The sequence below is a fragment of the Rhinopithecus bieti genome, unplaced genomic scaffold, assembly GCF_001698545.2.
Source record: "Rhinopithecus bieti isolate Rb0 unplaced genomic scaffold, ASM169854v2 scaffold_48387, whole genome shotgun sequence".
Taxonomy (NCBI): Eukaryota; Metazoa; Chordata; class Mammalia; order Primates; family Cercopithecidae; genus Rhinopithecus; species Rhinopithecus bieti.
This window is the reverse complement of record NW_016819911.1, coordinates 354,424-360,102: the sequence shown is the minus strand read 5'-3', so window position 1 is coordinate 360,102 and position 5,679 is coordinate 354,424. Positions and strand designations below refer to the sequence as shown.

Genomic DNA, 5,679 nt, shown 5'->3' with positions numbered 1-5,679 from the left:
CACCTGGAATGAAGTGTCTTTTGGAGTCAATGCCTTGATGGATCAAATGGCCACAAAATAAAATACTACGGTAAAAATGAAGAATTTAAAGTTCATGACATTCTGTACGTTTAACTACATTATCGTAGTTAAAAAGACTAATAAAAAATGAAACAACTAGTTTAGGATTTTAAATTCCAGCTTAGGTCAGGTTATGATTAATATAAGCCATCACAACATTATCTAGCCTTTCTGGATCCAGTAATCTCACTACTGGGTATATATTCAAAAAAAATAAAATGAGTATGTCAAAGAGATGTCTGTACTCTCATGTTTATTGCAGCACTATTCACAATAGCCAGAATATGGAAACAATCTAAATGTCCATCACTGGATGAATAGATAAAGAAAATGTGGTAGATATACACAATGGAATACTATTCAGCCTGAAAAAATGAAGAAAATCTTGTCATTTGCAACAACATGCACCAACCTGGAGAGCATTCTGGTAAGTGAAATAAGCTAGGCACAGAAACACAAATAGTGTATAATGTCACTTATATGTAGAATCTAAAAAAGTTCAACGCAAGGAAATAAAAAATAGGATGGTGGTTACCAGGGACTGGGAGAGGGGGGGAGGATCAAAGAGATGCTGGTCAAAAGATACAAAATTTCAGTTAGATAAGAAATAAGTTCAAAAGATCTATTGTACAATGTGGTAACTATTGTTAATAATAACGTATTCTATTCTTGAAAGTTGCTAAGAGAGTAGATTGTAAGTGTTCTAATAACAAAAAACGATAAGTTTGTGAGGTAATGCATATGTAAATTAGCTCGATTTAGCTATTCCAAAATGCATTGCATATGTATTTCAAGGGAATATATTATAAATGGTAAATATATACACATTTTATTGTATAATCAATTTAAAATACTTTTTTAAATTAAAATATATATATTTAAGAAAATACTTCCTGGAAATTTTAGCATATTAATTGGGAAAGAGTGGTATCCTGACAGTTTTAAATGTAGACATTTAGTTACACTAAAATAACTGTGACTAATCCAGGTCTCTAACTGCCTGAAATGGCAGGGAGGGGGCACCCTGGTCAGCAGGAACAGTTCTTCCTCTGTCTGATAAGTAGAGACTTGCCTTGCCTTAGAGTCTTCAATGACTTTACCTGAGCAAGATATCTTTTAAATAGTCTGTCGAGTCTTCTCATGTTTCATTCTTTCCATCTTTCATTGCTTTGAGATTAATAACCAAGATCAAACCCAAATATTATGGTGAGAATGGTACAAACAGTAACTCAGAAAGTCAAGAGCATATGCACCCAAGTAATTAAACTGTTTTACTATTTTGCATTGTTGTTAACCTGGAGAATACCTACCTTGAAAAAGGATTCTAAGAACGCCAAACCAGGGAAGAAGAAACAGAATTACAGACCACAATAATTTATACATATAACTATACCTTCACTAAATAAACTAGACATGCCAGAAATCCTTGGAATACTGTCAGAAAAGAATTTCACATTTTAACAAAATAGAAATGTTAAATAGACTAACCAAGTACAACCCACCTCCCAACTAGATATCCTGAGAGGACATATAAAAAGTAGAATGTGATTCACTCTTAAAAATAAGGAAATTCTGGGCCAGGCGCGGTGGCTCATGCCTGTAATCCCAGCACTTTGGGAGGCTGAGGCGGGCAGATCACGAGGTCAGGAGATCGAGACCATCCTAGCTAACATGGTGAAACCCCGTCTCCACTAAAAAATACAAAAAAATTAGCCAGGCGTGGTGGCAGGCTCCTGTAGCCCTAGCTACTCGGGAGGCTGAGGCAGGAGAATGCCATGAACCTGGGAGGCAGAGCTTGAAGTGAGCTGAGATCATGCCACCGCACTCCAGTCTGGGTGACAGAGCAAGACTCTGTCTCAAAAAAATAAACAAATAAATAAAAATTAAAATTAAAATTAAAAAAATAAGGAAATTATGTTATTTGCAATAACATAGATGGAATTAGAGAACATTCTGTTAAGTTGAATAAATCAGACACAAAGCAACCAACACTGAATATTCTCACTTATATGTAGAATCGAGAACAATCAGATTCTTAGAAGCAGAGAGTCTGTAGAATGCTGGTTACAGAGGCTGGGAGTGGGGGAAATAGGCAGAAGATGATCAAAGAGTACAAAATCTTAGAATAAGTTGTCATTGGGGGTTTTGAAGTCTACTGCACAGCATAGTGAATACAATTAGTAATGTATTTGAAATATTTCAAAATTGCTAGCAAAGTACATTTCAAATGTTCTCACTACAAAACTTGATAAGTATTGAAAGAGATCAAATGAAAAGACTAAAAGGCAGAAATGAAGTCCACAGGCAAACAGCCCGGGCGGCGCCCTGAGCCTAGTTAAAGATCGACCCCGGACCTAACCGATTAGGTTATCTATAGATTCCAGACGTTGTAAGGACAAGCGTTGTGAAAGTCCCTGTCCTGCTCTGTTCTGTTCTAATTACCGGTGTCTGCCATATATCTCAGTCCTGGGCCCAGTACAAACACATTCCTCTATTTGTCCCAACTTCCTGAGCCCAACACAAACACATCCCCCCATATATCTCAGAAACACCACCTAGAGAGCCCCCGATAAGGTCACAACCGTTTGTAGTTTTACTAAATGTGCGGGAACAAATAGAAAACTGTTAAATGTATAACTTAGAATATTAACCAATTGTGATGCTGCGACCAAAAGAATTCCTTTGTTCCTCTGTAACCTTACATATCCTGTATACATCGGGCTATAAAAAGCGGGCACATGCATCGTTCGGGGCCCTCTTGTATGTTGTGGAACGGAGGGACCAAGTTCGAACTTGCAGTAAAGATCCTTTTCGCTTGGCTTTGACTCTGGACTCTGGTGGTCTTCTTTGGGGAATAAACGGTCTGGGCATAACAGTATTTGAGGTGATAGATATGTCAGTTAGCTTGATTTAGTTATTCCATATTATATTCATAAATCATAACATTACTTTGTATCCCATAAATTTATATAATTATAAATTGTCAATTTATAATAAAATAAAAATAAATAAATAAAATCCACAATAAAAAAAGAAATGAAGGGAATACTTAGGGATCAACTGATAACCAGAGTTTTGGCTCAACTTCATCTCAAAGTGGGCCTTGTGTGTCTAAGAACATACTTGTGTTTATTCCTGCCATTCATGAATGCTCAATTGGAAAAGATATACTTAGTTACAGACAGAATCCCAACACTGGATCCCTGAACTATGAAGAAAAGGATTATGGTAGAAATAGCAAACTGAGAGCCTCAGGAATAAGTCCTTACTACTAAAATAGTAAATCAAAATCAATTCTGCACTCCTGAGAGAATTTCAGATATTAGTGCCTCTATCAAGTACTTAAAAATCCTGAAGTTGTAAATCCTATTCTGTCCCCATTTAACTTGTGCTTTTGTATCATGTAGAAAACAGATTAGCCTTAGGAAAAAAAAAATCAACAGCTTATTATTAACTTAATCAGGTGATGACTTCACTTATAGCTGCTGATATATATGTAAGATTTTCAATGGAACAAATCAACTAGGCTCCTGGTACCTTGTATGCTACAATTCACACACACACACGTACACATACACACACATTTTTCTTCAGCCAGCAGAGTCAGAAAGTTAAGGTCATGATTGCTTCCTTTCAACAATTTGGCATTGTGCTGTAGTTAGTCTGCAAAAATTTACCTTACTTCACCACTCCATAAGCCATCATGCTGATCCTCTATACTAATGACATAATGCTGGTAGAATCTGATGAGCAGGGAGTAGCAGCTACCCTGAATAGTAAGCAGAGAGTAGTAGGAACCCTAGGAACTTGGAGAGACAATTCCCTGGGAAATTAAGTTTCCGAATAGGCTTCACCTCAGGGAGTTCAGAATCTGAGGCATATCAGGATATCCCCTCTACAGTGAAAGACAATGGATCTGCACCTTACCTCGTTATCGCTAAAACAGAGATGTAACATTGGATAGGTTTTTATGAATTTTGGAGAAAATATCTGCATGTGTGTCTTCCTTCAGCTCATTAAATATATATAGTATAAGTCTGCCGACTTTAAGTAGAAGCCAGGCCACAAAAAGATATTCACAGTAACCCAATCTACAGTGTAAGCTTCTTTGTAACCCAGCAATTGGAATGGGGAATCCAGAAGATCTATTATTAATCCAAAAGTCTATGGAAGAACAGACTTGTATTCACCCAATGACAATCCCTGATTGAAGATTCACAATAAACTTCTAGGATTTTGAAGCCACACCAGCCTACTTTTAGAAGATAAATATCTTCCTTATACAAAATAAATGTGCTCTTCTTGCCAGTCTTTTTGGTAGAGGCTGAGACTTAATAGTGAGACACATAGCATGAGATGAGACTGTTTGTCATAAACTGTGTGTCATTGATCTGGGAAGCCCTAAAGGTGGTATGTAAAAATGAGATTTACAAGCTTTAAGTCTGTAGCAAGACCTAAAGGCACAAGTAAGTTCCATGAACATATGGTTTCTCCTCTTGCTGTGCTGTCTTTTCTCCTTTCAGTAATTCCGCTCAGGGCCGCCTAGGGATTTCCCAGGGCTAGTGGACTGAGGAAGACAAAAGTTGAGCCTGGTTTGCCGAAGGGTCTGCATGATATGCCACACTAGCCAAAAGTGGTCTGCTATAGTATTACAATTTTATACTTGGACTCAAAATAAAGAAATATATTGAAAAAATCACTACAAAATTAATTTTTTATGAGTTGGATGTTCTGTTGCTGACAAACAGTGCTCTGCATAGAGTTATATGCATTAAAGTAACAAGTACCAAAAGCAGAAATTCAAAGAATGTTAGCTAAAAATTTAACTGCTATAAATTTTTTAAAAGACAGTGAAATGCTTTGAAATTTTTGTCATGAAAGTGTAAACTTTTCAATATCTTGTGATATATTTGTAATCTACCTGGGCACATTAGTTCAGAAGCTCTGGCCTAAAAGATGCATTGAGGGAGATGCACTTGAGATGGTAACACATTACAGTCATAGAATCACAGAGACACATTATATTTGTAAATGTAAGGTCTGGCAGGGGACACGAGTGAGATATGGTACTAGAAATAAGGATCTGTTGAAAATGGGTAAGTACAGAACATTCAGCTCCCAGCCCTACCCCTTTCCCACATGTACACACTTATACATATCACAAATTCAACAGTCAAGTTTCTGCCCCAGGCAAAGAATTAGAAGTTTCCTCTCAGAAGGAACTGATTGACCCTGAGCAAATACCTTCATATAATGACATTATACTAAAAAATAGTTAGTTGTTTATCTAAAATTCAAATTTAACTGTGTGTCCCATATTTTTATTTGTTAAATATGGCAACTATAATGTAGAGGTTCTCCAATTTAACACTAACCTCCCTGCATGGCCACATCAAAGCAAAGTCCATTTGTGAACAAATATATTCTTATAATGTGAACAAAAGTCCCATCAATACATATAACTCCTTTATTATAATATATAAATGAACAACCAGGGATTACCAAATATTTGAGGAAAGCTTCAGCATGAAAGTGAAAGGTCAAGATTTAAAACTGGAAAAATATTATCCTAAATTTATATACAATATTTAAAGAATAGAATAAAACTTTTAAAAATAT

General features: G+C 36.1%; 1 long non-coding RNA gene across 1 annotated transcript in view; it reads left to right on the top strand.

Moving 5' to 3' along the window:
- Positions 1-391: 391 nt before the first annotated feature.
- Positions 392-5,679, top strand: part of LOC108520035 (uncharacterized) — a 53,358-nt gene continuing 48,070 nt past the window's right edge. The window contains exon 1 of the long non-coding RNA XR_001882810.1: positions 392-487. This is a non-coding gene — a long non-coding RNA (uncharacterized LOC108520035). The remainder of the gene's footprint in view (positions 488-5,679) is intronic.